The 23773-nt window shown below is 47.4% G+C and overlaps 1 protein-coding gene across 3 annotated transcripts in view; it reads right to left on the bottom strand.

Annotated features, from left to right (window-relative positions):
* RC3H2 (ring finger and CCCH-type domains 2) overlaps window positions 1-23773 on the bottom strand; it is a 2406224-nt gene that overhangs the window by 1366797 nt on the left and 1015654 nt on the right. The window lies entirely within an intron of this gene.

Here is a 23773-nt window from a genome sequence, read left to right as displayed (position 1 = left end):
TAGAATCTTGACCAATGTGATAGTGAGAAATTTTGACTGTGGAACTGCTGGCACCATCATTAAAGAGAGAGGTTAGAAAATCAAGCACTACAGGGAGAGGAACCGCTTTCTAGTGGATGGTTGCCACCAAAATAGCCATCAAGAGTGGAACTGGAGCAGAGGAGGAATGCAGGATGGATGGGATATCAGATCCGGATGGGATCTAGAATCCAAGGAGGATTCACCGAAGGGAGACCTAGGAAGGGGGGAACCAGATCTGTCGAGGCCAGAATGGAGCAATGAGAATCATTCTGCAACCCACCCGAGAAGCTTGAAGAACTTGCAGCATCAGAGGCAAGGGTGGATAGGCATACAGAAGACGAGGTATTAGAGAAAAACTGTCGTGGTGTTTGAGGGAGAAGCAAAAGATGGTCAGAATGGTGCAAGAGGGTAAGACCTGTTGATGTACCAGACAACAGACATATTGTCCGATTGAATCGCAATTGTTCCCAAGGGAAGAAAGTCCTGAAGTGCTTCTCATCTCTAGAACATTGAGATCCGGGAGTGGAGCCACCACAAGAGGGAAAGCCTTGCTGATCGCTATGGGATGATGCATGGGAGAGCAAGGTATGACCACTGTACTAAGAGCGCCCACTGTAGAATTTGAGTCTGGCAAGAGGAAGAAGTGCTACAGCCGGCCATGGACCCTAGAGCCCTCAGGACCAACTCCGCTGGAACAGAATTTGAATGGAGAATGGCCCGCACCTGGAGCTGCAGATTTAGAACTCTGTCCAGTGAGAAAGGCTCGTAAACTCCTTGTGTCTAGTCTGGCCCCTATGAAATCTAAGAGCTGTGTGGTGGACTTTGTATTTATTGTGATGCCCAGAAATGGAGCAAGATGGAGAAAGGAGTCTAGAGAAGTAGATGCCTTGTTGGGGCGTCAGGTAGGGAAAGACCTGCACCCCTGAAGCCTCAGGTGGGCCGCTACCACTGCTAGTACCTTGGTAAACACCCTGGGGGCTGTGGTGAGACCAAAGGGAAGGACCCGAACTGGTAGTGACTGGGCGGAGAAACCTCCTGGAGCGCCTGTCCATCAGGATGTGGAGATCTATCGAGCACATCCAGTGATTTTCTCCCAGAAGGGGAGAATAGATTGCAGAGTGACCATTCGAATTTTTCTTTGGGGACTGCCAGATTCAAGAGAGAGAGGTCTAGGATTGGTCTTAGTTTTTTGGCACTAAAAGAATCTGGAGTAGAACCCTGATCCGATCTGGTCTGGGGAACGGGCTGGATGGCTGCAGATGGCCAATTTCTGCCAAAGCGCCTCCCGCTGACCGGGTGGGACGCCTGGGAGGGACTTTAACTTTGGAAGGTGAAGGAAAGGATATCCCCTGGATATGATTTGGAGAACCCAGCGGTCCGATGTTATGGACTCCCATGCCGCTAGGTGCCCAACGTCCCCGACTGCTTCCAGAGTAGAGCAGTCGGGCAACCCTCAGAGAAAGGTTCCTCTGCCTCTAGGGCGGCGTCCTCCTGTCCTCCTCTGCCACGGAAGGACTGGTTGTCCGGAGCAGGCTGGGACTGCTGCGACTTCGAACCACATCTTCTTCTGACCCTTTTGGTTCCTAGAATAGGGCCTCTGGGGTGCAGAGAAGCGGATTCCGGCAGACAGCGTCTTCACGGTCTTGCCAAACAGAGCAGAACCATCAAATGAAGGGCTCAGAGTGACGGAGCCAGGCCTGACGCCCAGTGACCAGTCCTGTCCCTCCGCTGCATGGGAGAGTAGATTTGTAACTGACCTAAGAGTGGCCATTTTGGTGGAGTGCAGAACTCTGTCCTCCTCCGAAATGGACTCGGGGGGGATGCAGCGTATCAACATGGCATCTACAGGAGGCCCCTTACTCCAATGGGTCCTGTCGGAGGGCGGACTAAGGATCCTATCCGGTCTTTTGGGAATTGGCTCCACGGTGTCCGGTTCCTTCCACGCCCTGGTGGTAATAAGGTCCACCAGGGGGTCGGCAGGGGACACCCAAGAGGTAGACGGGCCCAATGCCCAAGAACACGGACTCGTCCGAGGAAGACTTCATGATGTCCTCGGGGTGACCGTGGGGAGCCTCCTTCCTCCAAGTCCGTGTCTTCTGTGAGACTCGGGAGTCAATGTGCCTCGGGCCTCCTCTGGGGGCTGTCAGAGGAGTCCTCGGCAGCAATTTGCTCCATAGGAGCAACTTGGGGCACAGAAACGGCTGTCCCAGGGGCCGGATGGTGGAAGCCTGGCCCAATGCAGAGGGAGCGTGCCGGGGTCCGGAGACCTCAACAGAGCCCTCTCCACTACATCACCAAAGGATCCGACAATCGCCTCGGATCCGAAGAGTGGATCGAGCCGCGACAGTGCGCCCGACACAGACGGCGCCCGAGCACTGATCCCCGGATCCGGCTCGGATCCAGGCTCCGAGATCGGGTCCGGTCGGATCCGGCACCAAGTACTATCGGCTCCGACCTTCCCGGCCCGGCTGCTCGGCTCCAACCCGGATAGCGGGTCGGAGAAGGAGCAATAGGCTTAAAAGGGTGTAGAGCTCCCGAGGGGGGAGGCAAGAGCACTCCCATCTGCATCTGGGCCTGGATGAACCTTCTCATCATCCGTCCAGATCAGCATCAGAAAGGCTATGGGTAGATTCGAAGAGGCTACCGAGGTAGGCCTGGAGTGCCTCCTCGATAGCCTCGACGGAGATCGGGTCTCCTCCTCCTCAGGACCCGTGAGAAGCACACAGGGGACCGAGAAGGAGGAGAAACAGAGGTCTCGGCCCGCCGCAGGTGCTTCTCCTCCGGTCCTTTAGCAGCATCCCTCTCCTCTCCAGAAGCAGGAGTTTGAGTCCCAGGAGCAGGAGGGTGCCACAGGGGAACAACTGCAGGAACAGTAGTCCCGAAGGAGCGGAGGCCGGAGCCGAGTCCGGCGGTAAAAGACCCGCCAAGACCAGCTTGACCTCCGCTCCCTCAGTGCCCTGGGGTTGAACCCTGCACAAATGGAACAACCAGATGTGAGGTGTTCAACCCCAAGACACTTAACACACAGAGTGTGGCCATCAGGTGAGAGCTTATGGCCACACTCGAGCATTTTAAAATATAGATTTAGGCTGTTCAGCCATAATCTATAAAACCTAAAGTTACAGAAAGTAACTTAAACAACAAAAACACACAGGCCTACACACACACTCTACGCAACAGCGAGGGAGGGAATAAAAATTATTTACTTTAACTTAAAATAAACTCAAAACAGTCTATATTAAAGGGAAACCTAATACTTTCACACAAATTTTGTTAAAGAAACAAAAAATTGTCTATTTTTAAACAAGAAAAGAGTTCACTTAGCTGAGAGCTATGTACCCACATCCAGTTACCAGCGCGGCAAACAAGATCTGGGGTCATGAGGGTAGAGCAGGGCATTATGGGTGAGGGGAGGAGCTGAGAGCTTGGATCCATAGCTGGAAAACTATGGTTCGGATCCGATATCGGATCCATAACCCACAGGTTGCAGACAAATGAATATCCTACTTCAGATCCAAGAATTTCAGTAATCGCTAGTCCCCAAGAGTCGAGCTTAACATAAGTAGGATGGGAAAGAAATGATGGAAGTTGTGCAGACTCTAAAGTACAGTTATGTACACTTACCATAAATGTAGATGTTTAAGTGTATTCACTGTTCTAATCATCACCTGTGGGTTTATCCCTGCTGTGGTAGCCCTCGGCCAGCCCGAACACCTGAGTCAATGTTTTTTTGCATCGGCTGCCGTCACCTGTAGTCTGACATCAGGTCGTCAGTGCTATAAAGCAAGGCAGCAGACGTCATTACATCAGTTTTTCTTGCCCTACCCAGTCAGAAGCACAAGTAATTAAGGAAAAGTGGCTCTGGTGGCTAAAAGCCACCATGGGAAGTTTATGTCCCCCTAGGGGAAGATGCTATATGGGGGATGGAGGGAAGGAAACCAGGACTGCAACAGTGAATACACACGAACATCTACATTTATGGTAAGTGTACACAACTCTACTATGTTCTTAGTGTTTCACTGTTGCAGTCATCACCTGTGGGAGGATTCCCAAAGCTGGAGGAGAGGGATGGAAGGACAGCTTAGAGTCCTAGGCCAAGGGTCAGCAGTTCCTGCAGAACTGCAGAGGCAAACCCTGCCCTAGACTTAGAAAAAAGAGGTAGGTGGTAATTCTTCATAAAGGTATAGACAGAGGTCCAGGTGGCAGCTTCCAAGATCTCGCTGGTGGGGACTCCTCTGAGGAAGGCTGTGGAAGTGGAGGGTGCACTTGTGGAATGGGTACGAACAGACTTCGGGGGGGGGGGGTTCCCATGTAGTCTGTAGCAGATTTGGATACAGTGTGACATCCATTTGGAAATGGTTTGGAAATGGGCTTCCCCTCTGCCCCAGGGGCAAAGCTGACAAGTAGCTGGTCTGTTTTGCTAAATGGTTTAGTACTGTCCAGATACCATCTGAGTTGTCTGTGCACGTCTACCAAGTGTAGAATTCTTTCCCTCTTGTTTTGAGGGTTGGGAAAGAAGGTGGGTAGGTGAATGGCCTACTTGAGGATCACATCAGTTACCACCTTGGGCATAAAGGAAAGGTTAGTCCTCAGAGAGGCCCTGTCTGCATTGAAAATGATGAAGGGCTCAACAGCCATGACAGCCTGAAGTTCTAATAATCTTCTGGCTGAGGTGATAGCTAGTAGGAAGGCAGTCTTCCAGGAGAGGTATTTCAATTCTGTAGAAGCAGAAGGTTCGAAAGGAGGTAAAGGTAGCTTTTCTAGAACATAATTCAGGTCCCAGGGTGGCATGGGAGGCCTTCTGGGAGGTCTGATATTAGAAGCCCCTCTGAGGAATTGCTTAATCAAATGTTGAGAGAAGAGGGGTGGGTCTGAAATGTAATGGGCCAAATTGTCCGAGACATAGATTTTATAGAAGAGAAAGAGAGGCCACTATTGAGCAACTCAGCTAAGTAATCCAAGATAAGAGGGATGGAAGGATGGGAGGTACTGGCCCCTTTGGTCTGGTTCCAGTAGCAGAATCTTTTCCATTTCCCTGCGTATGATTTTCTGGTGCTGGGCCTTCTGGCCTCTGTGATGTTGTCTAGGATTGATTTACTTAACAGGGACTCCTTGCTAGCCTTTAAGATATAAGCAATGCTGAAAGGCTGAGAGTCTAAGTCTGGGCGCAGTATTTTCTTTCTCACCTGGGTCAAGAGGTCTGAGATCAGGGGAAGCTGCTTGGGGGGCTGTAAGGGGTACCAATGCTGCCTGGGCCTATCTGGAGCAATGAGGATGGCCTTTGGTTTCTCCTCCCTTATTTTAATCAGTACCTTGGGAATAAGGGGCAAAGGAGGGAACGCTTACACAAAGATGGAGTTCCAGGGGAAGGTCACGGCATCCACCTTCCATGCTAGGGGATGATACTCCCTGGTACATAACTTTTGCAGCTGGTGGTTGAGGTGCGATGCAAGGAGATCCACTTCCAGAGTCCTCCACTCCTGAGTGATTTGCAAAAAGATTTCCCTGTGGAGCTGCCATTCATGGGGGCCCAGTACGTTTCTGCTTAGGTGGTCTGCCAGGGTGTTGACTCCTGGCAGGTATTGGCCAATTAGGTGTAGACCCATGGAGGTGGCTGTAAGCCAGAGGCTCATGGTTAACCTGCACAGGGGGTAAGATTGGGTCCCCTCCTGTTTGCTGATATACCACATTACTGTGGTGTTGTCTGTTTTTATAAGGAGAACTGGCCTGAGATGGCATTTTTGCTAGGATAGGCAACAGCTGCTGCAAAGTTAGCTTTTTGAATCTGGGGACCACCAGAGAGGTGTTCAGAATGTATAGATCCAGGATGGGGAGCCAAGTGCCTACTTTTCTAGGAAAAAGGAATAGTCTGGAATAAAAGCCTTTGCCCGTTTGATCTGAGGGGGCAGGTTCTACTGCCCCTAGGATATGAGAGTTGGGACCTGTTTCAATGCCTCTGCCCACTGATTTGAAGGCAAGTCTGGGTACCTTCTAGGAATTGGGAGTTTGCTGAAAGAGAATTTGTATCCCTGAGAAATGATCTTTAAGACCCACCGGTCCTTTGTTACAGAAAGCCAACTGCCTTTGAAGAGGGAGAGCCTTCCTCCTAGTTTTTGATGAATGAAGGGAGGGTGGGGGGGTCATTGTGAGTGTTTGCCACAGAAGATTGGCTTAGAACTCCCTGCCTTAGAGACGGAAGGGGTCCACTGCTTACTTCTTTGCTGGCGCTGGGATAGGTGCCTGGATGGTCTGTCCCTTACCTTGGCCCTGTCTGCTAGGTGCAAGGAAGGCCCAGCAGAGGGAAAGTTCCTGCTGAATCTGGGAGGTTGAACTTGAAAGAAATCTTTTACTGTTTGCACAGATTTTGCTTGGTCTTCCATCTTTTTAAGTACCTCTTCTGCTTTTTCCCCAAACAAGCGCTCCCTATCTAGGGGTGCATCAATAAGTTCAGACTTGACATGATCAGGGAGAGGTTGTTCCTTCAGCCATGTACATCTCCTAATAACAGACCCTGTCACTGCTGCCCTGCTAGAGCCTTCTAGGGAGTCATATCCCCATTGTAATGAGTGTCTGGCCACTTGACAAGCAGAGTGCAGTAAATATGCTAACTCTTTTGAATTGGCACAGTCAGGAAAAGTAGCAATCTTCTGTTTTAATTGTTCCAGACTATGTTGTTGATATTTTAACATATGGAAAGGACAACTGAGTGCAGTGATAGCTAAGGTTGAAGAGGTGTATACTTTTTAACCCCATCTGTCCAGAGGATTCTTGGCAGAACTAGTCTTACCTCCTTTAGGTCCCTGAGTAATGACCTCTGCGTCTGTAGCAGGATTTCTGTACAGGTATTTGTGAGAATCTGGTACTCTGTATTACCTGTCAGATTTACTGGGAGCAGGAGGGAGGGTGTCAGGGGCTAAGCTGGATTCATGGAAAACATCATCCACCACTTCTAAAATAGGTGGGACGGCCAGGGGTCTGTGCTGGGGCAGGTCCAGAAAAGTGCAGTTGTGTACACTTACCATAAATGTAGATGTTCGAGTGTATTCACTGCTGCAGTCAATCACACTTGGGTTATATGCCTGCAGGTAGCCCTCAGATGGCCCGAATACCAGACCTAGTATTTCTGCGTCAGTTGCTGTCGCTCCAGGACTGACATCAGGTCGCCAGGAGTATAAAAACAGGCACCAGATGCCATTACATCTGTTTTTCTTGCCCCAAATTTCAGGAGCCCTCAAATAAGGAGCTAAGTTATGGTGGAAAAAACACCACCAGTAAAAAGTAAATACCAACAGCCCTGTAAAGGCTGAGTAATACATTTAGAGAAGTAGAGAGAGAGAGAGAGATGGGGGCTGGAGGGTGTGAAACCATGAATGCAACAGTGAATACACTCGAACATCTATATTTATGGTAAGTGCACACAACTGCACTATGTTCTTTGTGTTTCACTGTTGCAGTCATCACACTTGGGTTGATTCCCAAAGCTGAGGAATGGGTGGAGGCAGTCAAGAAGGGATGGGGCTGGCTAGTATGCCCTGCAGAACTGCTGCAGCAAAACCTGCCCTGGATTTGGAAAAGATAGGCAGGTGGTAATACTTGGTGAAGGTATGAACAGAACTCCAGGTAGCAGCTTCCAGAATGTCTCTGGCAGGGACTCCCCTGAGGAATGCTGTAGAAGTAGAGGCTGCCTTGTTAGAATGTGTTCTGACCCCCTGAGGGGTTGATTTCCCATGGTGTTTGTAACAGAAATAGATACAGTGTGCTATCCATTTGGAAATAGTTTGTTTTGATATGGCCTTGGCTTCTGCCCCAGGTGGAAGGCTGAGTAGTAGCTGGTCAGATTTTCTGAAGGGCTTAGTCCTGTCAAGGTAGAATCTGAGCTGTCGGTGCATGTTTAAGAGTGCAGGATCCTTTCCCCTTTATTTTGAGGATTGGGAAAGGTTTACAAATGGACAGATTGGTTGAGAGCAACACTAGACACCACTTTGGGCATAAAAGTAGGGTTAGTTCTGAGGGAGATCGTGTCAGCATGAAAAATAATGAAGGGTTACACAGCCATAAACACTTGTAGCTCAGACACTCTTCTAGCTGAAGTGATGGCCAAAAGCAAGGCTGTTTTCCAAGAGAGGAATTTTAACTCTGCTGATGCTGCAAGTTCGGGGGGGGGTGGGGGGGAATCTTTTCCAGTACAAAGTTAAGGTCCCAAGCGGGGTGGGTGTTCTCCTTAGTGGCCTTAAATTGTTGGCCCCTCTCAGGAACTGTTTGATGAGAGGGTGAGAGAAGAGAGGTGGCTCAGTGTTGTAACGAACCGAGATGGCAGAGGCATGGATCTTAATGGAAGAGAAGGAAAGGCCTCTGTGGAGTTGATCTGCTAGGTAATCCAGGATTAGAAATAAGGAGGGCAGAGCAGTGTCTGGTCCTTTAGACTGAATCCAGGAACAATACCTTTTCCACTTATCAGCATAGAATTTCCTTGTACTAGGGTCTTCTGGCTTCCAGAATGACGTCTAGTACCTGCTTGCTTAGGCTAGTCACTGGGGGAGAATTCAAGGAATAAGCCAGGCTGCAAGGTTCAGGGTTTGCAGTTGCGGATGCAGGATCTGTCCCTCCTGCTGAGTGAGGAGGGTTGGGATCGGAGGTAGATGCCATGGTGGCTCCGGTGACCGGCTGCGCAGTAGTGGGTACCAGTGTTGGCACTGTCAGTCTGGAGCAATCAGAATTGGCCTTGGTCTGTCCTGTGTTATCTTGAGTAGTATTTCTGAAAGAAGAGGTAGAGGGGGAAAGGCATACATTGGAAGTTTACCCACTGGAAGGGTAGGGCATCCATTTTTCCATGCTCTGCTGTGTGGTGTCCTGGTGTAAAATCTGCTGATCTGGTGATTGTAGGGGGAGGCAAAAAGGTCTACCTCTCATATCCCCCATTTCTGGGTTAACAGGCTGAAAGTGCTGGGATTTAATTGCCACTCATGTTGATCTAGGAGACTTCTGCTTAAGTCATCTGCCAGAGAGTTTTGCTTGCCTGGCAGGAGTTGAGCTTGCAGATGGATCTGCATGTTCAATGCCATGGTCTACAGTGTCATGGCTAGCCTGCAGGGTGGGTAAGATTGGGTCCCCCCATGCTTGTTGATGTACCACATAACTGTGGTGTTGTCTGTTTTTATTAGCAGGGGTCCAGGTGAGAGAAGGGATCTTAAAGCTGTCAGAGCATGCTGAACAGCTAGCATCTCTTTTTGGTTGATGTGCAGATGAATTTGACTTGAGCTCCAGTGGCCCTGAATGCACTTCTCTCCCAGATGTGCCCCCCCAGGCATAGTTTGATGCATCTGTGGTTAGGGTCTGGGCGGCGTGGGGTTGTGTAAAGAGAAGCCCCTTGTTGTGGTTGCATGCTGCTGCCCACCAAAGAAGCTCTGTCCTTAGACAAGGTATGATACGTATGGTGGTTTCCAGGTCCTGGGAATGCTGGCACCAAAGACATTTTAAGTACAACTGAAGTTTCCTCATATGCAGTCTGGCATATGGAATTAGTAGAATGCAAGAGGCCATGAGCCCTACAGCCTGCAGAATTTTCCTTGCGGATAGCTGGGTTATGGTTGCAATTTGAGCGAAGTAGCCTGTTAGGCTTGTTTTTCTGGAGTAAGAAATGCCATCTGGGAGGCTGTGTCCAAGCTTGCTCCCAGGAATACAATCTTTTGACTGGGTACTAGTTTTGATTTCTTTTCATTGCTAGTGTACCCCAGGAAAGTTAGAAGGTTCTTTGCAAATGTCAGGTGCTGCATCAGCTTTTCCTAACTCTCTGCCTGAATCAGGCAATCATCCAAGTAAGGGTATATTTAAATGTTTCTCTGTCTGCAATAGGCAATGGCTGGAGCCAGGGATTTTGTGAAGACTCTGGAAGCAGTGGATAAGCCAAAGGGAAATGCAGAGAACTGATAATGCATAGATCCTGCCCTAAAAACGCAGATATTTCCTGCACGATTCCGACAGGTATGTGCAGAAAAGCTTCTTTTAGGTCTAGGGTGACTAGCCAGGCCTCTTTGGACAGCATAGGAAGAAGCTGCTGAAGGGTAAGCATTTTGAATTTTGGTACCACCAGGAAGGTGTTTAGAGTGGAAAGATCTAGGATTGGGTGCCAAGTGCCCTCTTTTCTGGGTACCAGGAAAAGCCTGGAATAAAACCCTTGAACTATCTGTTCTGTAGGAACAGGCTGAATTGCCCTTATGGAGAGCAGAGAAATAACTTGGTTTTGTGCCTCTGTCCACTGGTTTGGAGGAAGGTCTGGGAACCCTTTCGGGTTGGCAGTGTGTGGAAGTAAAATTTCTACCCCTGGGATACAATGTTGAGGACCCATTGGTCTTTGGTAATGGAAGTCCAGTTTTTTGCATGGCGGGCAAGTTTTCCTCCTAGGGGCAGAAGCAATTGGGCAGATGTGAGGAGTGGGGTTGACAAGTCATTGTGAATTCTTTCCGTAAGGGGGTGGCTTAGCACTCCCTGTTTAGAAGTGGAGGTACTCCACTCCTTAGATCTCTGCATATCCAGAGACTGTAATCAGAGGGAATGGATTCCTCTGCATCTGAATCCTCATAAGCAGATAAAAGCATGTCTTCATATTCAGAAACGTCAAGAGTCATCGGACTCCTTGTCAGTTAAAGCTGCTGGGGACAAGTCCCTTTTTCTCTTAGAAGGGAAGGCTGGCTTCCCTTAATAAGCATGATCAGGTCTTATGCCATTTTAAGCATTTGAGATTGTGACAAGGAAGCAGGTGCTTGAGATTGGGTTGTCAGTTTTTTAGGCGTAGCTCGTACTTTTGGCCTTAGAAACTTGGTAGTTTTAGACTAAACTGAAGACACAAAAGAAGTCGTCGGTTTGGGTCAAGTATCGGTAATGCGAAGAGCTTCTTAAGAAGCCAGTGCCTGCTAAGCGGCTCCGGACCCATCCAATGTAGAGACATCTGCAGGTTCCATAGTCAAAGAAGAGTCTCATGGCATACCGGACTCCGAACAGGTCTTGGTAGCGGCCTGCGAATCCATCGAAGTGGGCATCAGGGGCTGCGAAAGCGCCTCACTGAGTACAGGCGAACTGGTGACTAGCTTAATGGAAGCATTGTCGGCAGTTTTGGACCGGTGCGGTCTGTCTCTGTCGTTATCCTTGCGTTTTTTGGAAGATCAGTAGTCAGATGGCTTACCAAAGCCATTACGGAATACGGAGATCGAGAGCGAAAGTATTTAGCAACAATAAGGGCCCAATGACAAATACTTTGGGCGTTGAACAAAGCACAAAACCAACAGCAAGGAAGGTCATGGTATGGGCTTAAACAGGTGATGCAGGAAGAATGGAAATCTGGGAGTGGTATTTGCTTTTCACAGGCGAGACAATTTTTAACTTTTTCTGACATCGGTTAGAGCAAGAAAAAAAGATCCCCAACGGGGCACTTAGCTTTAGAAGACTCAGGATGATTCAATTCGGAAACGAAAACTCAGGTAGCAGCCGACCGGCATTCGTGCGAACTGCTTCTGCTTCAGGCTCCTCGGCAATAAAGACTGATGTAATGGTGTCAGCTACCTTTTTTATACTCCTGACAACCTGACATCACTCCTGGAGCAACAGCGACCGACGCAGAAATACCAAGTCTCTGGTATTCTGGCCGACTGAGGGCTGCCTCCAGGCAGATAACCCAAGTGTGATGACTGCAACAGTTAAAAACAAAGAACATCTCTCCAAGTCTTTTCTTAGACTGTGTGAAGTCCTGAGATTTCCATTGGAAATGTTCTCTGAGGGAGAGAAGGGTTTCACCGAAGGAAAGGTCCTCTGGAGGTGAAGTAGAAGGGATGAATTCCTCTGCATCTGAATCCTCTTAAGCAGTTAAGGGATGTTGTTCCTCTTCAAAAACTGAATAGTCAGATTCCTCAGAATCCTGTTCTGTCATAATTTCTGGAGAAGGGTGCCTTTTCCTTTTAGAAATAGCAGCCTGACTACCCCGGATAAGGGAGATGAGATCCTCTGCCATTTTAAGTATTTGTGCTTGGGGTGGTGGAATAGTAGCAAGATGGTGGCTAGAAGCAGATTTCCTAGGAGTGCCTTGGCTTCTAGGCCTGAGAGAACCTGTCGGTTTGAGAGAAATAGTACTCAGACTAGAAGACATCATTTTTTGTCTAGAAACGGTAGTGTGAAAGATCTCCTCGGAAGCCAGTGCCTGCATAGTGGCTCGGGACCCAAACCAGGTAGAGACAGCCAAAGGCTCGGAAGACAAAGAAGATTTTTGTGGCATACCGGACTCCAAAAGGGTCTCGGTAGAGGACTGCGTATATATCAAACCGGGCATCAGAGGCTACAAAAATGCCTCACTGAATTCCGGAAAACTGATGACCTGCTTAGTGTTAGCGTTCTCGCATTAAAGAGGGCACAGAACTGGCAACGGGAGACGTCGTAGTCTGGGCCTAAACAAGTGATGCAGTAAGAATGGAAGTCTCGGTGTGTTATCTGCTTTCCAGAGGAAAGACAATTAAGTATTTCAGACATCAGTTAGTGCAAGAAAAAAGGATCCCCAATGGGGTACCTAGCTTTAGATGTTTTTCAGCTGAAATTCAACTTCTGGTAGCGACCGACCGGCACTTGTGCGAGCTGCTACTACTATGGGCTCCACAGCAAGAAAGACTGATGTAATGGCGTCGGCTGAATGCTTTATAGCACTGACGACCTGATGTCAAACTACAGGCGATGGCAGCAGACGCAAAAAAACACGGACTCTGGTATTCGGGCTGGCAGAGGCTTACCACAGCAGGGATAACCCACAGGTGATGACTGCAACAGTGAAACATGAAGTACAGTTGTGTACACTTACCATAAATGTAGATGTTCGAGTGTATTCACTGTTGCAGTCATCACACTTGGGTTATTTGCCTGTAGGTAGCCCTCAGTCGGCCCGAATACCAGTCTTGGGATTTCTGCATTGGATGCTGTCACCTCATCCATGACGTCAGGTCGTCAGGGGTATAAAACATGCAGCCGATGCCATTACATCAGTTTTTCTTGCCCCAGATGTCAGGAGCCCCCAAAATAGGAAGCAATCAAATAGTGTGGAACACCTCCAGTAAATAGTAAATACCATTTCCATAAGATATGGCCAAAAAAGAGGATAGGTAGAAAGTACAGAAAGACAAGGGGCTGGAGGGAGGGTAACCAGGACTGCAACAGTGAACACACGTGACCACCTACATTTATGGTAAGTGTGCACAAAGTACAGTTGTGTACACTTACCATAAATGTAGATGTTCGAGTGTATTCACTGTTGGAGTCATTACAAGTTGTCCTCAGTCGGCCTGAATTCCAAAGTCTTGGGTCCTGCGTCGGCTGCTGTCACCCCTTCCCTGACGTCAGGTTGTCAGGGGTATAAAAAAAGCAGCTGACGCCATTTTCTTCAGTTTTTCTTGCCCCAGATGTCAGGTTGTCAGGTGCCCCCTAAAAGGGTAGCCAAAATTTATATATATATATATATATATATATATATATATATATATATAAATATATAAAACACCAATATAAACTTTACCTTCATCTACAAGCAAATACACCACATAGGTTGTATAAATCAGAGAAGGAAAGAAAAGTTCCAGCAGAAAAAAAGGGGATGGCGGTGGGTAATTTGACTGCAACAGTGAATACACTCGAACATCTACATTTATGGTAAGTGTACACAACTGTACTATGTTATTCATGTTTCACTGTTGCAGTCATTGCATTTGGGTAGAGTCCCAAAGCTATGGTTGGGAGGCTGGTGCTAAACAGCATTAGGAGCGGCTATGAGGCCCTGCAGAACTGCAGTGGCAAAGTCTGTCCTGGATTTAGAGTAGAGTGGCAGATGATAGTGCTTTGTAAAGGTGTGCACTGAACTCCAAGTAGCAGCCTCTAAAATGTCTTTGGTTGAAACTCCCCTGAGAAAGGCTACTGAAGTGGCTGCAGCTCTGGTTGAACGTGGCCTAATGCCATTAGGTACTGGCTTGCCGTGGTGTAAATAGCAGAAACGAATGCAGTGGCCTATCCACTTTGAAATAGTCTGCTTTGAGATAGCCTTTCCTTCTGATCCTGCAGCATATGCCACTAGTAATTGCTCTGTCTTCCTGAAAACTTTCGTTCTATCCAAGTAGAATCTAAGCTGTCTGTGTACGTCCATAGAATGCAGAATTCTCTCCCCCTTGTTCTGTTGATTTGGACAAACAGTTGGCAGATGAATAGTTTGGTTAAGAGCCACACAGGACACCACCTTAGGCATAAAAGTTGGGTTTGTCCTCAGAGAGACCCTGTCTGGATAAAAAATGCTAAAAGGTTCCACAGCCATGAGTGCCTGTAGCTCTGAAACTCGTCTTGCAGAAGTTATTGCTAGGAGCAGAGCTGTTTTCCAAGATAAAAACTTTAAATCAGCAGTAGCAGCTGGCTCAAAAGGAGGCAGGGTGAGTTCTTCCAAGACATAGTTGAGGTCCCATGCAGGTATTGGTGATCTCCTTGGAGGCCTTAAATTTTTGGCTCCTCTGAGGTACTGCTTTAATAAAGGATGAAAAAAGATTGGTGGCTCTGTATTGTAATGAGCCGAAATGGCAGAGGCATGAATTTTAATTGATGAAAAAGATAGGCCTTTGTCTAGCATCTCAGTTAAGTTTTGCAAAATCTGAGGAACATTTGGTACAGCTGTATCAGTTCCTTGTGCCTGGGTCCAAGCACAGAATCTCTTCCATTTTCCAGCATAAAATTTTCTAGTACTAGGCCTTCTGGCTTCCAAAATGACATCCATCACAGCTTTACTGAGAGGTGTGTTTTGTATGACTACATTATCCGCCATGCTGCCAGGTTTAAAGTACTGAGCTGGCTGTGCAGGTTCTGACTGTTTTGCTGGGACAGTAGAGGAGGTATTTGAGGTAAGGTCCAAGCTGGGAATTGAGACAAGTTTCTTAGGACTGGATACCAGTACTGGCAGGGCCAGTCTGGGGCAATCAGTATCATCTTTGGCTTCTCCTGTCTGACCTTTAGGAGTACCTTGGGGAGGAGAGGCAGTGGATGAAAGGCATATACTGATATTTTTTTCCAGCTGGAAGATAGGCTGTCCACTTTCAATGCTTGTCTGTGTTAAGTCCTTGCGCAGAATCTTTTTGTTGGTAGTTGTGAGGGGAGGCAAATAGATATATGTCCGGGCATCCCCATTTCCTTGTTATCATGCTGAAGACTTGTGGATCCAGCTGCCACTCTTGGGGATCCATGAGGTTTCTGCTTAGTTCGTCTGCCAGAGTGTTTTCACTTCCTGGCAGGAATTGTGCCTGCAAATGTACTTGATAAGTCAATGTTGTGTTCCACAAAGTCATGGTTAGTCTGCAAAGGGGGTAAGAATGTGTGCCCCCCCTGCTTGTTTATATACCACATGACTGTGGTGTTGTCTGTCTTCATCAGTAGTTGTCCCGGATGAAGTAGGTCAGTGAAGGCTGTCTGGGCATTTTGAACAGCTAGTATCTCTTTTTGATTGATATGTAGATGCATTTGGTTTGCGGACCATGTGCCCTGAATACATCTTCCTGCCATGTGGGCCCCCCAGGCATAATCTGAAGCATCCGCTGTTAGTGTCTGCCTGGTTGGGGTAATGTGAATGGCTGTCCCTTGTTCTGGTGACAAGCCTTCGCTCACCATCGAAACTCCTGTTGCAGGCAGGGAATGAGAGTAATCATAGTTTCCAGACTGTGGCAATGTTGAGTCCAAACACTTTTCAAGTACCATTGAAGTTTCCTCATATGCAGTCTTGCATATGGAATTAGTAGGATGCAGGATGCCATGAAGCCCAAAGCCTGCAGAATTTTTCTTGCAGATAACTGGGCCTTTGTTGCCAACATTTTGAACAGGTAGTCAGTTGCCTTTGTTTGTCAGGCGTGAGATAAGCCATCTGGGCAGTTGTACTTAAGCTTGCACCCAGGAATATTATCTCTTGAGAGGGTACTAGTTTTGATTTCTTTTTGTTGACTGTATACACTAGGCATGTTAGAAGTCTTTTCACAAACGCCTGATGCTGTAGAAGAATGTCCTTCTTCTCTGCTTGAATTAGACAGTCTTCCAAGTAAGGATATATTTGTATTCCTCTTTGTCTGCAGAATGCAATTACTGGTGCCAGGCACTTTGTAAAGACCCTCGGCGCAGTACATAAGCCAAAGGGCAGTGCAGAGAATTGGTAATGCATTGAGCCAGCCTTGAATCTGAGGTATCTTCTGCATGATTGTCTGATTGGGACATGCAGGTATGCCTCTTTTAGGTCTAAAGTCACAAGCCAAGCATTCTTGCCCAGCATGGGCAGAAGCTGCTGCAAAGTCAACATTTTGAATTTTGGTATATCCAGGAATGTGTTCAGAATAGATAGGTCCAGTATTGGTCTCCAGGCCTTGTCTTTTCTGGGTATCAAGAACAGTCTTGAGTAAAATCCTTGCCCCTGCTCTTGCTCTGGTACTTGAATGGCTCCCATGTCCATGAGGGATGAGACTTGTTTTTGTGCCTCTGCCCATTGATTTTTTGGCAGATGTGGCAGATGTGGCCAGCCGTTTGGCTTTGGCAGGGTACAGAAATGGAACTTGTAGCCTTGTGACACTATATTTAGAACCCACTTGTCCTGGGTTATATTGTGCCAATTTTGAGAAAAAAGTGCTAATTTTCCCCCTAAGGGTGCTACCAGGGCATAAGTGCTTGGTGCAGGCAGGGGGAAGTCATTGGGACTGTTTTCTGTATGGTTGTGATTTGTCTTCTCCAACTTTGGAGGTAGAAGCATCCCATTGCTTTGACCTGTATGAACCTTGCGCCTGGGATCTGCCTCTAGGGCATCTGGATCGGCCCCTTTGAGGTCTGTCTGACACAGGACAGGACCAATTCTTTTTAGGCCAGTGTCTACTAAACCTAGGTGGCTGTACTTGTAAAAAAATCTTTGACAGTTTGCACAGATTTAGCTTTGTGCTCAATTTTCTTTAACACCTCTTCTGCCTTACCACCAAACAAAGTATCATGCTGTAAAGGTGCATCTGGTAATTTAACTTTCACATGACCAGGCAGATATTGTTCCTTTAACCAAGCATGCCTCCTAGTTACAGAACCCGTAACTGTGGCCCTGCAGGAGGGCCTCCAAAGAATCAAAACCACAGTGCAAAGTACGCTTTCCAGCTTGTTCAGCTGCATGCAATAAATCCTGCATTTCCTTGTTTTCTGCACATTCAGAGTTTAACAACATTGTCCGTTTAAGTATTGCCATGACATGTTGCTGATATCTGAGCATATGAAAATAGAAGTTATGTTCTTACCATAACGTTCCATGTTAGTTGTCTTCTTCTCGCCTTCTTTCTTGCTGGATGGGTTCGGAGCCGACCTCGGCTCTGACTCGGCCACTCTAAAAGCTCGAGAGTTGGTTCCACCGGCTCGAGGCTCCCCTTATATCCCACAATGCTAGGCGGTATTACCTCAGATCTCGTTTGTAAGCTAGGCAAAGCCAATAATAATTCCAGAACTACTGGAAATGGGAAAACCCACCTCTATAAAAGGAAAGGAAGAGGGTGACCTGAAACCTGATGAAGGAATATATACATAGAATAGTATATACATATATACAATAGAGGTGGTAGGAAGAAAGGTCACAATCAAACTCCTCTAGGTCTGTCCAGGCTAGGGGGAAGGAGGGTGGGACGCAAGAAAGAAGGCGAGAAGAAGACAACTAACATGGAACGTTATGGTAAGAACATAACTTCTATATGTTAAGTTGTCCATCTCGCCTTCATTCTTGCTGGATGGGACCGCGTCCCTAGCACCTTGTCCCGGGTGGCCTATCGGAACAGACTCCTGAGTACAGTGGAACCAAAATTAGCTCTATGTCTAGAAGCTAAATCCAACTTATAATGAGAAATGAAAGTGTGAGAAGTAGCCCATGTAGCTGCTGCACAGATCGTATCAATAGGCAGCCTGTCTTGGAAAGCTATAGAAGTAGCCAAAGCTCTAGTAGAATGAGCCTTAGGTCTGTCAGGCAACTTTTGGTGTCTAATCTCATACACAAACGAAATCAAGGATGTAAGCCATCTGGAGAGTGATACCTTCGAAACCGGAAGGCCCTTTCTGCCTTCTGCATAAGAGACAAACAATTGGTCAGTTTTTCTGATCTGTTTGGTCCTATCCAAATAATACCTTAATTGTCGATAAACATCTAGCCAATGTAATTTTTGTTCAGACCTGTTAGAATAGTTAGGAAAAAACACAGGAAGGTCAATGTTTTGATTTAGATTTGCCGTAGAGGCTACTTTAGGTAAAAAGGATGGATTGGTCCGTAAGGAAACCCTATCCTTATGAAACAAGAGATATGGTGGTCGACTGCAGAGTGCATGAAGCTCTGAGACTCTTCTAGCCGAAGTAATGGCTATCAGAAAAAGGATCTTCCAGGATAGCAATTTCATTGAACAGGAAGCTGCAGGTTCAAAAGGGGGGAGAATCAAAGATGCGAGAACTAAATTAAGGTCCCAAGAAGGAGGAGGATTTCTTATAGGAGGCTTAAGAAGAAAAACTCTTTTCAAGAAAGCTTTGCAAAGCTTGTGAGACATAATGGCAGAATCTGAGATGCCCACATGAAAGTTAGATATAGCTGCCAATTGAACCTTAAGAGTAGATGGAGACGAACCTGCATGGAACAGTTCGGCTAGGAAATCAAGGACTATTTGAATGGGAGCAGTGAAAGGATCTATGTCCCTTCCTTGAGCCCAATAGGAGAAACGTTTCCACTTACTAAGATAAATCTTCCGAGTGGAAGATTTATGGGAAGCTATCAAAATATCTTGAACAGAGTGAGATATTTGAGGAAGCCTGGCTAAGGTTGGAATTGGATGAACCAAGCAGTGAGGTTCAGAGAGGGGAGGGAGCGATGTAACTGACCCGACTGATGGATCAAAAGATCTGGAACTAGGTCCAGATGCCAGGGTTGCTCCAACAGAAATTGATGTAGAAAGGGGAACCAAACCTGTCGAGGCCAGTAAGGTGCAATGAGGATCAATGAGGCCTTCTGAGCGATAGCTTTCTGTATCACTTGAGAGATCAGTGGGAAGGGAGGGAATGCATACAGAAGTCCCCTGGGCCAAACTTGGACTACAGCGTCTCTGCTGGGCTGGCCTGGTAGAGGAAAGAGGGTGAAATAATCTTTGCACTTGCTGTTTTGGGGAGTAGCAAAAAGGTCGCAGCAAGGCTGGCCCCACTTGAGAAAAATCTTCTCCAAGATAGAATTTTTCAGAGACCACTCGTGAGGCATGAGAATAGCTCTGCTCAATTTGTCTGCGATGAGATTGGACTTTCCGGGGATGTGCATTGCTATCAGAAACCGCTGAGAAGAAATCGCCCATTGCCACAGTCTGAGTGCTTCTCGACATAGAGGGTAGGACCTGGTTCCGCCTTGTTTGTTGATATACCACACTACAGACATGTTGTCCGTCTGAATTGCTATCGTTCCCAAAGAGAGTCTTGAAGGGCTTGCAACGCTAAAAGCACTGCTCTCATCTCTAGAACATTTATATGCAAGTGGCGTTCGTCTGGTTGCCATATGCCCTGGACTGTTCTGCCCTGATAATGCCCCCCCCACTCGATCAGGGAGGCGTCCGTTGTCAGAGTAGCAACCGGAGGGGGAGGAACAAAGGGTCTTCCTATGAAGAGCTGAGGGGAAGAAATCCACCAATGAAGATGATTCTTGCATGCTTGCGTTATCACAATGGTGTGGGACATCGGAAGTTGTTGGTACGACCATTGTGTGAAGAGCATCCATTGAAGGATTCTCATATGAAATCTGGCTAACAGAAGTAGAGGGATAGCAGCTGCCATAATCCCCAGTACTTTTAGGACTAATCTGACTTTGACTCTGTTGCTGTGGAAAAGAAGGGAGACCAGTTTGTGTATGTCTGCTATCCTTTGGTCTGTGAGTCTCGCAGACATGTTGACTGTGTCTAGATTTGCGCCTATGAAGGTAATAGCACGACAAGGCGACAAAATAAGAAGTTATGAACCTACCATAACGTTCCATGTTAGTTGTCTTCTCTCGCCTTCTTTCTTGCTTGATGGGTTCGGAGCCGATCCTCGGCTCCGACTCGGCACTTGCTAAGCTCGAGAGTCACTTTTACCAGCTCGAGGCAGCCCCATATCCCATGATGCAAGGCGGTAAGTACCCAGATCTCGTTTGATGACAAAGGGCAATAGCACCAAGCATAAATACTTCCCAAAGGAAGAAAGAAAGCCTACAGGATGAAAGAAGGACCAGTTCTGAATGGTCTTCATTATAACAATCTCTTGTAGAAAGGTCTGTCCAGGCCTGGGGGAAGGAGGGAGGGTCGCAAGAAAGAAGGCGAGAAGACAACTAACATGGAACGTTATGGTAGGTACATGACTTCTTAATGTTAAGTTGTCAATCTCGCCTTCATTCTTGCTGGATGGGACCGTCCTAGCACCTCTATCCTGTGTGGCTCAACGGAACAGACTCTTGAGGACTGTAGAGCCAAAACTGGCTCTGTCCCTGGAGGCCAAGTCCAATTTGTAATGGGAAACAAAAGTATGAGGAGTGGCCCAAGTGGCCGCTGCACAAATAGTGTCTAAAGGAAGTCTAGCTTGAAAGGCTGTAGAAGTAGCTAAGCTCCTAGTTGAATGTGCTTTAGGTTTTGAGCACAGCTGTTTTCCCCTGAGCAGATAAATTTCAGAGATGACAGAAGACAGCCATCTAGATAAGGTCACTTTAGAAACAGGAAGGCCTTTCTTGTTATCTGCATAGGAAACAAAGAGTTGATCGGATTTCCTGAATTGTTTAGTTCTGTCCAAATAATATCTGAGTTGGCGGTGGACATCAAGATAATGTAATTTTTGTTCCGATCTGTTTGAATAGTTTGGAAAAATACAGGGAGTTCAATGGATTGATTCAAATTAGCCTTTGAGGCGACCTTAGGCAAAAAGGTCGGATTAGTTCTCAATGATACTCTGTTCTTGTGAAAGACCAAATAGGGGGGTCGAACCGAAAGAGCTTGAAGTTCAGACACCCTCCTGGCCGATATAATAGCTACTAGGAATAATGTTTTCCAAGAAAGAAATTTTAGGGAGCAAGAAACAGCTGGCTCGAAGGGGAAGAATCAAGGATGTCAGCACTAAATTTAGATCCCATTGAGGAGGAGGATTCCTGATTGGAGGCTTTAGCAGGAAAATTCCTTTCAAGAAGGCTTTACAAAGCCTATGGGACATGATATTGTGATCTGCGATCCCGACATGAAAGTTCGAGATAGCAGCCAGTTGAACTCTAACTGTGGAACAAGAGGAGCCTGCATGAAAAATCTCCGCTAAGAAGTCCAAAACTGCCTGAACTGGGGCAGTGAAGGGATCGATATTCTTGGCTTTAGCCCAATAAGAGAAACGCCCATTTGCTTGTATAAATCCTCCTGGTAGAGGATTTTAAAGCTACTATGATGTCTCTAACAGGGTTAGAGATCAAAGGAAGCCTGGCTAAGGAAGGAAGTGGAGCAACCATGCTGAGAGGTTGAGAGAAGGGATAGACCGGTGCAGCTGACCGGATTGGTGAACCAGAAGATCTAGCACTGGGTCCAGATGCCATGGCTGCACCAAAAGGTGACGATGGAGGAACGGAAACCAAATTTGTCGAGGCCAATAAGGAGCAATGAGAATCATTTTGGCTCTCAAAACGGTAGCTTTCTGGATAACCTGAGGGATTAGAGGAAAAGGAGGAAAGGCATAAAGAAGTCCCTGGGGCCAATCCTGGGTCAGAGCGTCTCTGGGGGGATGGCCTGACAGACGGAAGAGAGAGAAGAAGTCTGGGCATTTGCTGTTTTGGGGAGTAGCAAAAAGATCGCAACATGGGCGACCCCATTCCAGAAAAATCTCCTCCACTATAGATTGCTTGAGAGACCACTCCTGAGGCATGAGAATAGCTCTGCTCAATCTGTCCGCTAAAATGCTGGTTTTCCCAGGGATGTGCATTGCTACCAGAAACCGATGAGAGGAGATCGCCCATTGCCACAATCTGAGCTTCGACACAAGGGGTAGGACTTGGTTCCACCCTGTTTGTTGATATACCAAACTACAGACATGTTGTCTGTGTGGACTGCAATCGTCCCTACAGGAAGAGAGTCGTTGAGGGCTTGCAACGATAAAAGCACTGCTCTCATCTCTAGGACATTTATGTGCAGGTGGTACTCGAACGGTTGCCACGCCCCATGAACCATCCTGCCCTGATAATGCCCCCACCCGATCAGGGAGGCATCCGTGGTGACAGTGGCTACCGGGATGGGGGTACAAAGTGTCTGCCTTGGTGAATCTGGGGAGAAGTGATCCACCAAGCAAGATGATTTTGCAAATCTGTGTCACCAGAATTTGGTGACGCATTGGAAGTTGTTGGTAAGACCACTGAGTGAACAACATCCACTGAAGAAGGCGCATGTAGAAGCGAGCCAGGGAAGAAGAGTAATGGCCGCAGCCATGAGACCTAATACTTTTAGAACCATTCTGGCCTGTACCTTCTTGTTGGCTAGAATGATCCTGACATGACTTTGAATGTCTGAAACTCTTTGGTCTGTAAGGGTAGCTGACATCCGAACAGTGTTTAAGTTTGCGCCTATGAAAGTAATAGACTGGCAGGGCAATAAGGATGACTTTTCAAGTTGATCGAGATGCCCAAATGAGAACAAAGATTTATTGTGTAATCCCTGGCTTGAACAAGCTGATGCCTGGTGGTGGCTGACAGGAGCCAGTCGTCGAGATACGGAAACACCTGAAATCCTTGACGTCTCAGGTGAGCCGTGACCACTGCCATGCATTTGGTGAACACTCTGGGGGCTGTGGTGAGACCAAAGGGCAGGGCTCTGAACTGGAAATGACTGGACCCCAGCCGAGCGGAGAAATCTCCTGGGCGTCTGTGAATTTTATGTGATAGTACGATCCTGAAGATCTATTGAGCACATCCAGTTGTCCTTCTGCAAGAAGGGCAGAATCGACTGAAGAGTGACCATTCGAATCTTGTCTTCCTCACAGACTTGTTGAGTCTGCTGAGATCCAATATTGGTCTCCAGTCTCCGTCTTTTGGGGACCAAAAGAACCTTGAGTAGATTCCGGGCTCTGAATGGTCTGTTGTAACTGGCTGAATGGCTCTTTTTTGCAGCAGTTTTGAGACTTCCAACTCTGCAATTTCCCTTAGACCGGGTGGTACGTCTGGAAGGGAATTTGAGGGATAGAAAGGACTTTCCTCGAAAGGAATTTTGTAACCCTCGGATATGATCGACTGTGCCCATCTGTCTTGAGTGAGAGAACGCCAGGCTTCTGGGTACAGTGATAGTCTTCCCCCGACTGCCTCCAAGGAGGGACAGCCGGGCAACATCTCAGGGATGCTGAAAAGGCTTGTCAGAGAGACTCTCTGTTTCCCTGGTTTTGTGGACCCCTCTGCCTCTAGAGGCGTCTGTTGTTGTTACCCCTCTGCCTCTAGGGGTAAACTGACCACGTGAATCGGAGTGACTCCTTGGGATTTGGAACCACATTTTGCCACCCTTCTGTCCTTTGGGATAAAGTCTAGAAGGGGAGGAAAAACGGACTCCTGCAGAAAGAGTTTTGCCGTCCTGCTCACACCTGGTCAACGTTTCCTTCACTTGAGGGCCAAACAGAGCTGACCCATCAAAGGGAGAGTTTGTGAAGGACGCCTTAAAGGGATCTGCAAAATTACATAGTCGCATCCAGGCTTGGCGTC

The sequence above is a fragment of the Protopterus annectens genome, chromosome 16.part0, assembly GCF_019279795.1.
Source record: "Protopterus annectens isolate FY-2018-M chromosome 16.part0, PAN1.0, whole genome shotgun sequence".
Taxonomy (NCBI): Eukaryota; Metazoa; Chordata; order Ceratodontiformes; family Protopteridae; genus Protopterus; species Protopterus annectens.
Note: the sequence above shows the minus strand (reverse complement) of the source record. Positions and strands in the feature narration are given on the sequence as shown.